Here is an 11,764-nt window from a genome sequence, read left to right on the forward strand (position 1 = left end):
GACATTCCGGGTGGCTTTATGGTTTTATTTTAGATGCTAGTTCAGTATCTGTGATGCATTTCTTCAGCATTTGCATCCTGTTTAGATGCTAGTTCAGTGTTGGGAGCAGTGAGACCCCAGATCCTGAATTTCTTGTAAGCAACTTGTTTTCCCCTGATCGGAGTGCCTACAGCTGCTGTGAGCACGAGACCTTCAGGAGTTCCTGATGGCAGGAGAGTGGATTCTGGTGGGTTTGGCTGGGGGGTGGCTATCTCTATATAAGCTGCCCCTGAATGTAATAAAGGGGGCATTCTTGGGGAATTCGAGGATGACTCGTGTCTCTGTTTCTCTCTCTCTCTTTTTCTCTGTCGGTCCGTCTCCACGTCTGTGTTCTCAACCTCCAGTCCCTTGCCCAAAGCTCGCGAAGTGGGGTCTAGTGCACTGGGCGGGGTGCGCGGCAATTGGAGGTCCACACCGAGATATTGGCAATTGGAGGTCCACACCGAGATATCGGCAACTGGAGGTCCCAGCCGAGATATCGGGAACTAGGGAACGCTGAGAGGTCGCCCCCAGAAGGTGAGGGTGGATTGGGGTATGTGTTCATCCTAACGTCCTTCGCTCGGTTTGGCAGCAAGTGGAAGTCAACTGAGAAAGAGGGGTAAACGAACAGGGTTGTCCCTGGCCGGAGGGGACGTATGTGTTGGAAAAGATAGAATGTATATAGCTCAAAGAGATAAGTGTGTACAGATGTGTGATATGTTGATCGTGTTGTCTTTTGTGTTCTGGACTGGAGAAAGACATTTGATTCTAGGAACTGCTAAGAAAAAGGTATCTTGACTTTAAAATATGGGCTTAAGAATTTGATGTTTTTGAAAGGAGGTCTGTTTTTGTCTCCACAGATGATGAGAGCCTAAGGATTTATTGGATATTCATGTGGTTTGAATCCCCGAGACCTCTTGAAATGTTGCAGTGGAGTGTGAGCGGCTCCAAGGCCGAGTGGCTCCAGGCGGCAGGCGCTGAGGGGCTGCGAGGTGTGCAAACCCTGGGACCTGTCTCGAGGACCGATGAGGCAAGAACGCTAGGCCCGCTTCCAGCGCGGGCCCCAGGGCGCAGAAGCGCAGCTCGGTGGCAACAAGGCCTGTTGGCCTCCAGTTGGCCTGGACCTCTGTCCCAGCCCGGGGCATCTGGCCGGGACCGGATCCGCCCCTCACCGAAGGGGTTTGGCCCGCAGCTCCGCCCTGCGGAACCTCCACCTTCCAGCTGCCTCTCCCCCTTTGCGTCTGAGTGGAATGTCCGAGTAAATTGCAGTAAATACCCCTAAGAATGCAGCGTCCCCGCTCAGCAGGAAGTAGCCAGATTGACGACGCCCAAATTCCCTAAAAGATTAAGTAGGGGCCCCTTCAGTGGTTCCAGAGCAGCAAGCCTGCTTTCCCGAGTTCCGCTCCACTCAGGCACCAGTTTGGACCCAGAACGAATGCAGCTGGGGCAGAAGGCAGCTGGAAGAACTTTGCTAGGTGGCTGTGGTGGAAGGCACATTGCCTCAGCCCAGTCAGTGCCTAGTCTGGCGGATGCCACAGCAGTGCCAAGAGTATCAGCAAACGCAACAACACGTGCTGGAGCACAGACCCCACTGGGCTGCCAGAGAATGCAGCAGAGGGGCAAGGAGAAGGCAGTGGCAGTTCCAGGCTCTGCATGCCAAAGAGTCAGTGGCAAAGCGTGGATTTATGGATTATTCCATTTGTATGACATCTGTTAATATTGCTAATGCCTCTCACGTGGTGAAACAACTCAATGGTTACTTGAATAGCCCTTGGAATGTTACAATTAGCACTCCAGATTATAACTGTTTAGCCAAAGGGATGGTTGAATACCATAGCTCAAATGGGAGGCTGGGTCCAGTGGTGATTGGGGACCCTATTGCTGGCAATCTTAACGCCTGTTGCCATGGGCATTCATATACTGCACAAACTATGAAGACTCCTTTGCAGACAGGCACTTCTACAGAAGAGGGCCTCCCAAAGACGGGTAAGGGTTTACTCTTCTGAGATGACCTAAGACAGGAGGGTCTTCTGTTTTATAAAAAATTTAGGGGGTATGGCAGCTGGGGTATGTTATTTAGGGGACTGCTGAAGGAGCAGTGGTTTCTGACTGCTCCTGGGGTCATGGCAAAGCCACTCCTAAAAGTCCCGAGTCTGATATGGTCACACACCTCTGTTCACTTGAGGGGAAGAGGGTGTGTGGGAGATAGTATGAGGAACCATCAGTCTTACAGGCTTAAGTTGCTCTCTTGTGTTCCCTAAAAGCCACTATTCTCCTGAGTACAGGTTCAATAGAGTGCTGGCCTAGTGAATCTAGGTGCAGTAGAGACCAAAAGGCTGTGTGGTCAGGAGGGTCTTCTGCTTTATAAAAAATTTAGGGGGGGGGAATATGTTGGGAGTAGTGAGACTCCAGATCCTGAATTTCTTGTAAGCGACTTGTTTTCCCTTGATCAGAGTGCCTACAGCTGCTGTGAGCACGAGACCTTCAGGAGTTCCTGATGGCAGGAGAGTGGTTTCTGGTGGGTTTGGCTGGGGTGTGGCTATCCCTATATAAGCTGCCCCTGGACACAATAAAGGGGGCATTCTTGGGGCTTTTGTATCAGTGTTAAAAAGGTCTGTGTGTGTCGGTCTGTCTCTGTCTGTATTCTCAACTTCCAGCCCCTTGCCCAAAGCTCGCGAACTGGGGTCTAGTGCACCTAATGCAGACACGGGGGCACGGTGCGCGGCAATTGGAGGTCCACACAGAGATATCGGAAGTTCAGTATCTGTGTTGCATTTTTTCAGCGTTTGCATCCTGTTTAGTTCTCAGGCGGGGCTTTGTGAGTGACATCACCCGCTTCCTCAGTGTGTGTTAATGAGCCACAGGCTGGGGTCATCCGGACTGCTGTGTGGCAACTGCTGTCAGATGAGCAGGCCCCACGAGGCAGAAGCTGCTGGCTGACCTCCTGCATCATGTCAACCAGAACATCACTGCTGAGACCCGGGAGCAGGACCCGTCCTGGTTTGAAGGTTTGGAGTCTCGATTCAGGAATAAGTCTGGCTAACTGAGATATAGCTGTGAGAGCAGGATCCGGGGCTACCTGAGAGAGGTGAGTGCTCACACCTCTGCGGTGGATGCAGAGGCCCGAGAAGAATTCAAGCGGGTCCTCAGCTCCATGTGCCAGAAGCTCAAATCCCAGAAGTACAATGGCAGCTACTTTGACCGAGGTGCAGAGGCCAGCGACCGGCTCTGTACTCCGGAAGGCTGGTTCCTCCTGCCAGAATAGAGAAGAAGCGCACCGTGGTGCCCACGCTGGCGGAAGCAGTCCAGGATGGGAGGGAAGTGAACTGGGAGTACTTCTACAGCCTGCTCTTCATGGCCGAGAACCCGAAGCTGGTGCATATTGCCTGCCACAAGAAGACCACGCACAAGCTTCAGTGTGACCCTAGTAGGATCTACTGGCCCCAGGCAGGATCCAAGAAGAGGAGGCCTGCTTGCAAGCGCAGGTGACGCACGCCAGGCCCTCTGAAGTGATGCAGTGGTGATGGGGCTATTACCCTTACATTTTGTCACTCTAGAAGGTTCTGGAAAGTCCTTGGGAAGATACTCAGATCAGGTCTGTCGGAAAGACTCTGAAAGCCCCATCACCATTGCATCACCTCAGGGCCTGGCGTGCGTCACCTGCGCTTGCAAGCAGGCCTCCTCTTCTTGGATCCTGCCTGGGGCCAGTAGATCCTACTAGGGTCACACTGAAGCTTGTGCGTGGTCTTCTTGTGGCAGGCAATATGCACCAGCTTCGGGTTCTCGGCCATGAAGAGCAGGCTGTAGAAGTACTCCCAGTTCACTTCCCTCCCATCCTGGACTGCTTCCGCCAGCGTGGGCACCACGGTGCGCTTCTTCTCTATTCTGGCAGGAGGAACCAGCCTTCCGGAGTACAGAGCCGGTCGCTGGCCTCTGCACCTCGGTCAAAGTAGCTGCCATTGTACTTCTGGGATTTGAGCTTCTGGCACATGGAGCTGAGGACCCGCTTGAATTCTTCTCGGGCCTCTGCATCCACCGCAGAGGTGTGAGCACTCACCTCTCTCAGGTAGCCCCGGATCCTGCTCTCACAGCTATATCTCAGTTAGTCAGACTTATTCCTGAATCGAGACTCCAAACCTTCAAACCAGGACGGGTCCTGCTCCCGGGTCTCAGCAGTGATGTTCTGGTTGACATGATGCAGGAGGTCAGCCAGCAGCTTCTGCCTCGTGGGGCCTGCTCATCTGACAGCAGTTGCCGCGCAGCCAGGATGACCCCAGCCTGTGGCTCATTAAACACGCCGAGGAAGCGGGTGATGTCACTCACAAAGCCCTGCCAGGTCTGGCCAGCAGTGAGCAGCAGGAGGTCAGCGTCGTGGTTGGGGAGCCCCGGGAAATAGTCATCAGCCGGGAGCCGGACACGGGGAGCTGGAGAACAGGAAGAGTAGCTTGTCCTGCCCACAGGCAGTCCTCTCAGGGTGCCAGCTGTCTACAGGAGCCCAGCGCCAGTCCAAGTCCCTAATATTTTAAGTGTAGAGCATAGTCGAATGTGATGGTCACATGTGTTCATCTGGCTTAAATTTTCTTAGCTTGTTATCAGATTTTAATCACTTCTATTTTAGCTTCATAGAACTGATAAGTGAGCCTTTACTTTGGAGGGATTTTTATATTATTGGTATTTCTCCCTTAAAACAAGTAGGAAAAATCACTAGTTGGGTCGTCTGCTCTAGGAGTTCTTTGTGGATTTTATTTTTTCTGTAATAGGTGCAATTGTTTGTCTTGGTAAGATTCTGAATTTTATTCTTGATAAGTTTTGATTATATATATATATCAAGAAATTTGCTTTTCTAAAATTTAAAGTTTATTGCATGAAAATGGTTCCTGTTCTGTAGACTTTGTAGTGAAACATCCCCTCTCGTAGCTGGGATTGATAGTCTATGTATTTCCACTGTACCTTTCAATGTCTACCTGCCTGTCCTTTTTTTCTCTGCTTCCGTCTTGATACACAGAAGAGGGTTCTCTATCTTTATTTAGAATCAATGTATTCCTTCATAGTATCAAATTGTAGATTTTTGTAGGCTGCAAACCACTCCTAACAGATATAGCGAGTTTCAAATTCTATAGACTTTTGGGTCATGCATTTTTCATTCAAGTTTTTAATCACTTGGTAGTTTTAAAATGTGTATTATGGCCAGGTGGTGGTGACATGGGCCATGGACGTCAACACAAACCCCAGCTGCAGAAGTACCATGGACCCAGGTATAGCCCTCAGCAACAGCTTGATCTGGACAGCACCATGACTGGTGTAGCATAGGCCACCCAGATCTGTATGGCCCTGCTGGCAACATGGCTCTCAGACACCAACATGGTCTTGAGTAGCTGACCAGATGTCAGGCATCCCCACGGCCTTTGGTGGTAGCAGGAGGCACTGACATCAACTCCGACCCTAGTTGCTGTATGCCCATGGGCCCAGACACTGCCCTCGGCAGCAGGCCAGGCCTGGATGACACCATGGCCCCTGGTGGCAGCACAGGCCACTCAGGTCATCATGCCCCCGTGGTGGCATGGCCCCTGGACACCAGCATGGCCACAGGTTTCAGCCTAGACCCCGGGCATCCATGTGGCCTTTGGTGACAACATGGGCCACAGATATGAACTTCTCTATTCTTATATACACATTTAAAATCATTGTTCCTGAGAACCTCTTGAGACCTAAGCATGAGTTCTACCGGGGAGCTCCCCAGCCCCCAAGTCATCCTTTAAAGCATTCAACTGAAAATTGTATTTTTATTTCTTTTAGTGCTGCCAAGGTAACAGAAGTGCATTGCTTAGTTTCCAAGCATTTAAATTAATTTGATTATTTTGTTTGCAGTTGGTTTCTAGCCCAATTACTCTGTGATCAGTGAATGTAATTGAATGACTTAAATCATATTAAATTTGCATAGTAATCTGGCACAAGTTCCATGAGCACTTCCAAAGAAAGTGTTTGATATATGTACTATTTAGCTCAACTTTGGTATTTGGTAGTTGCTGTTCATGTCTCTTGTATGTTAGTGGACTTTTTGCTTCTCATTTTCCTCCATTTTTTTTTGCCTAACATATTTGGGAGTTTTTTATATTTATTCATTTATTAATTTTATATGTATACTTGTTTGACTGTGTAAGTTTATATATGCACACCATGCATACAGGAGTTCACAATGGCCAGAAGAGGGCATCTGATCTTAGAGTTACAGATGGTTGGAAGCCGCTAAGTTGGGGCTAGGAACTGAGTCTCTGCAAGAGGCTCTCCACTAGGGGGCAGTACATACGCTTAACCACAGAGTCATCTCTCAAGTCCCAGAAATTGTACTCGAAATCCATATGCACTGAGGATTTCATACCTTCCTGATGAATTGATTTTTTATCCTTGTGGAATATCACTATCTAAAGTGACAATTCTTCCCTTAAAATGGAGTTTGTTTCTAGTATACCTAATTTCTTTTGGCTAATGTTTACTTTTCATACTTTTGACATTTAATTATTCTATATCTTTGCACTTTATATGTGTTATAAGCAACTTTATAAAATAAAAATTAGAAAATAATTGCCTGACAATCTTTAGAAAACTGGTATATTTCAATCCATTCTCATTTATTTTTGTATATGTGTGTGTGTGCACATGTATGTATGTAACGTGTGGAGGTCAGAGGACAATTTACAGGACTTGGTTTTCCTTCCATCATTGGGTCTAGGGATTGGGCTCAGATTGTCAGACTTGGTGGTGTTGTCTTTGCATCTCTCCAGCTTTATTTCATTCTTCTAATGAAACAAATTACTGGTATACTTACTGGGCCTTATACCCATGAATCAATTTAATTAAAAAGTTTCTACCCTGTTTTATAGTCCTTAATCTCCTTTCTCTAGTCATTTCTTAGATTAACAAACCTTTTTCATTAGTCTGATTTCCCCACCCCTTTCTCCCTTGTCATTGACTTTCATCTCCAAATGACCAGATCTAAGTTGGAGACCTTGTGACTCAGCTCTCCAGTTGGCTTATTTCCCTTTGATATTTTCTGCCTTTATTTCTCTCACTTTTGAATAGGTCTTAGATATGTGATATAGTTTTATTGATTGCTGTTTTAGTTTATTCTGCTGTTTGATATAGTAGCTGAGTTTAGATTCCACGTCAGCGTTGGTTTATTGGAATCACCGTGCTGGGAACCCCCTCACCTGAAAAACAGCTACCCTCGGTTCCTCCATCTTCCTTTTCCTTCCTCCTCCTCCTCCACTTCTCTCTCAGCCCTACATCGTCCTCCCTTGATCTTTCTCCTCTTCCTCCTTTTCTTCTTCCTCCTTCTCTTTCCTCCTCTTCTTTCTTCCTTATCGGCCTCTCCCAAGTGCTATCACACTGAACTCTGAAGTTTTTCTAAGTCTGGTCCTGCTGTGCACTTACTGCTCTACCCCAACAGTTATGAATTGGTCCAATTTTACCCTTGAGAGGACGTTTAACTCAGCCTGGAAATATTTTGGCCTGTCATGCTGGGGAAGGGAAGGAAGAAGTTTATCTTCTTGTACAGGCCAAGGATGCTTACACAGATCTTGTGGTGTGTAGAATGTCACAGAATGAATTGCCTGGCCCAGTCCTGCCAAGCTCAGACTCATACATCAGTTTTTTGGAGATCTATGCTTTTTAGTTTGAGCTTATACATTTTGGAACTTTGTATATGGGGTATTCTGAGAGGTCTGGTTTAAGTTTTCTAATGGATTTTTAATATCTGCCAGTTGCCTAGGGATTCTTTTTATTTTTTATTGAAAAAACATTTCCACTTCCTCCCAGCCTCCCATTTCCCTCCCTCTCCTCCTACTCCTCTCCCCCTCCCCTCACTTCTCCCTCCCCCTCCAGTCTGAAGAGCAGTCAGGATCCCTGCCCTGTGGAAAGTCCAAGGTCCTCCCCCCTCCATACAGGTCTAAAAAGGTGAGCATCCAAACTGGCTAGGCTCCCACAAAGCCAGAACATGAAGTAGGATCAAAACCCAGTGCCATTGTCTTTGGCTTCTCAGCAGCCCTCATTGTCCGCCATGTTCAGAGAGTCCGGTTTTATCCCGTGCTTTTTTCAGTCACAGTCCAGCTAGCCTTGGTGGGCTCCCAATAGATCAGCCCCACTGTCTCAGTGGGTGGGCGCACCCCTCACGGTCCTGACTTCCTTGCTCATGTTCTTCCTCCTTCTCATTGGGACCGTGGGAGCTCATTCCGGCGCTCCACTGTGGGTCTCTGTCTCTATCTCCATCTATCGCCAGATGACGGTTCTATGGTGATATGCAAGATATTCATCAGTATGGCTATAGGATAGGGTCATTTCAGGTTCTCTATCCTCAGCTGCCCAAGGAACTGGGGACATCGCCCTGGGCACCTGGGAGCCCCTCTAGGAGCCCTCTAGGTTCAAGTCTCTTGCCAACCCTAAGATGGCTCCCTTAATATATGTGCTTCCCTGCTCCCCTATCTACCCTTCCTTTATCCCAATCATCCCGTTTCCCCAAGTTGCCCCCATCCTCCCCTTCTCACTTTTCTCTCCCCATCTCCCCTTACCCCCATCCCACCCCACCCCCAAGATTCCAATTTTTTTCTCGGACACTGTCACTAAGACAAAAAGGCAACCTACTGACTGGGAGAAGATCTTCACTAACCCCGCTGGTCTACAAGAGCTAGTTCCAGGACAGGCTCCAAAACCACAGAGAAATCCTGTCTCAAAAAACCAAAAAAACCAAAAAAAAAAAAACCAAAAAAACCCCCCAACCCCCCCCCCCCTAGACTTTAAAATGCTAATTAACCCAATTAAAAAATGGGGCACTGAACTGAACAGAATTCTCAGCAGAAGAAGTTTAAATGGCCAAAAGACACTTAAGGTCATGCTCAACCTCCTTAGTGATCAGGGAAATGCAAATCAAAACAACTTTGAGATATCATCTTACACCTGTCAGAATGGCTAAAGTCAAAAACACCAAGGATAGCCTTTGCTGGAGAGGCTGTGGAGGAAGGGGTACCCACATCCATTGCTCGTGGGAATGCAAACTTGTGCAACTACTTTGGAAATCAGTGTGGCGGTTTCTCAGGAAATTCGGGATCAACCTACCCCAGGACCCAGCAATACCACTTTTGGGAATATACCCAAGAGATGCCCTATCACATTACAAAAGCATTTGTTCAACTAAGTTCATAGCATTATTTGTAATAGCCAGAACCTGGAAACAACCTAGATGTTCTTCAATGGAAGAATGGATGAAGAAAGTGTGGAATATATACACATTAGAGTACTACTCAGCAGTAAAAAACAATGACTTCTCGAATTTTGCATGCAAATGGATGGATATAGAGAACACTATCCTGAGCGAGGTAACCCAGACCCAAAAAGATGAACATGGGATGTACTCATTCATAATTGGTTTCTAGCCATAAATAAAGGTCGTTGAGTCTATAATTTGTGATCCTAGAGAAGCTAAATAAGAAGGTGAACCCAAAGAAAAACATGTTATCCTCCTGGATATGGGAAGTAGACAAGATTGCCGGGCAAAAAATTGCCTAGGGATTCTATCATCAAGAATATGCTAATGTCTCCACCTGAGATTTATTGTTGACTTCTTTTTCTGAAAACATGATTGTTTATTTTCTCTGCAGTCAGGAGTTGTCTTGGTTTTATAAAAATGAATACTTTTTAATGGTGATATTGGTGTCTGATAGAATATTACTTCTTTGGGGTTATAGTTTATTCTTCAGTATACTCTACTGCTTTCACAGGTAAGAGGTTCTTAGCAACTTTGTAGCATTGTTATGACTTGAAATTCAGATCGGAATGTACTTGCCACATACTATGAGGTGAAAATTCTGGTGGCTGGGCTGTGAATGCTTTTTAACAGGAGCAGACTCCTGATAGCCAGATCCACCCAGCCTCCTTCCTCTCCTTTGTGTGCACTCTTGCCCTTGGACATTCTGTTAGGGGTGATGTAGTACACAGACCCACTGTAGATTCTGATGCCAGACGCTTGGACTTCTCAGTTTCTGCAACCACAATCCCAGGAAAACTATGAAGTATGCTGTCTCAGGCAGAAAACAACCTACAATGGTTTTAAGGAGTTCAAAATCGAAATATGTAAAGTGCTTGAAAACCGTCTCTGACATGTGGGTATGTGACACGTGGTATGTGTCAACAGATGTGGGCTGTTGACACTGCATGGACCAGTGCTCATCCACAGTGTTGATCATTGAAACTTACAGCATCGTCAGGCTTCTAGATAAGTTCCCTAGGTCTTGATAAAGAGTATAAATCGACAAGGTAGGTCTGACTGCTGGCCACTAAGGTAGTCATTGAATGGAGGGGAGACAGTTATAAATGGGTCTCATTAGCGGAACCCGACTCTGCAGCAGACTGAACACAGACAGCTACAGGCCATCAGCGATAGAGAGTCATGTGCAACGATGTCTCGTTAGAGATGTATTGATTATCGGACTAGTGGTTTTAGGTGTGGCTTTTATTTCACCTCCATCCTGGAGCTATTGCTTTCAGATGACTTTTCTTCTTTTGCTTAACAACATAAGCATTTCTGTGTTGACAAAAGCATGACCTTGTGTTTTTATTAACTTAATAGTTCCAGGGGAAGACTGAGGTTTTCCCTCGGCAACGGGGTCTCTTCTTAGCCATTGTTGCGGAACTGCGGAGTTCAATAGTTTTTTTCCCCAGGAAAGCCAAAATGAAATTTTATTTGACATTGATTGAAACTGTATAAAACTTTACATTTTCCCACATTATTGCTTCTGAATTCAATGGAATATTTCTTACCCCTAAATCAGATTCTACTGGTGTGTGTAACCGAAGTTTATGTTCTTTGAAGTAAAGCAAAATAAATGATTGTTTGAAATTGTTTTAAATCCAGACAGAAGCGTATGGCTTCACTATTAACATTCTGTTTAGTTATGATCTCTATATCAGCTAGCACCAGTTTACGAAGATGCATTTCTTAACCTCGCTGTGATCAGCTGGAAAAAAGCAAGAAAGTAACAACTCAGAAATAACTAGAATTTTTGAGGCATATTCAACCGTGCAGTAACCACAATATATATATATATATATATATATATATATATATATATATATATATGGATTCTAAACAGTCCATGCTACACATAAATTAATTTTAAAATTTTTCACCAGTATTCTGTATATTTTGACAATTTAATGTCAAACAATTTCTATTTTAATGTTTGCACAGATTAATTTTCAAATATTAACTATAATGAGTATTTCAAATTGTTTTGTTACCCAATTTGAAAAAATACAAAGGTTTCTGATTACTCATTTTGTATGGCATTTGATTTCAAGCATAACATGTACAGAAAATGTATGCTATAAGATGTTTAGAAATTACATTTTAAAACCAGTTTCAAGCATTTCTGAATATGCCAAGTCATTATTTACCCTTTAAGTTTTTTACAGAAAAAGCCACAGAATTATTATCAGAACTGAAGATTGTGATAATTCTACAGTCTAAAGATGGACTAAGGTGCTGTTCTTTGAAGTATGTAAGCCTAAGTCACATTTGGTTTCTTTTCAGATTACCTAGGTTTGAAATACCATATGTCTGTGATTCAGAGTGTCAAAATATAGTATATATAGACAGGTTTTTATGGCAGAGGCAATATTGGTCTTCCCTGGAAGATCAAGAAAGAACCTTTTTTGTTGTTTTGTGAGAGGAGAAAAAAAAATACAAGGAAAACAA

General features: G+C 45.4%; 2 pseudogenes; one reads left to right on the forward strand and one right to left on the reverse strand.

The window, feature by feature from the left end:
* The first annotated feature begins 1,547 nt into the window (after positions 1-1,547).
* On the forward strand, positions 1,548-3,507 carry LOC142846690 (DNA fragmentation factor subunit beta pseudogene; annotated as a pseudogene).
* A 167-nt stretch (positions 3,508-3,674) lies between these two features.
* LOC142846691 (DNA fragmentation factor subunit beta pseudogene) lies at positions 3,675-6,377 on the reverse strand (annotated as a pseudogene).
* Positions 6,378-11,764: the final 5,387 nt, after the last annotated feature.

This window comes from Microtus pennsylvanicus, chromosome 3, assembly GCF_037038515.1.
Source record: "Microtus pennsylvanicus isolate mMicPen1 chromosome 3, mMicPen1.hap1, whole genome shotgun sequence".
Taxonomy (NCBI): Eukaryota; Metazoa; Chordata; class Mammalia; order Rodentia; family Cricetidae; genus Microtus; species Microtus pennsylvanicus.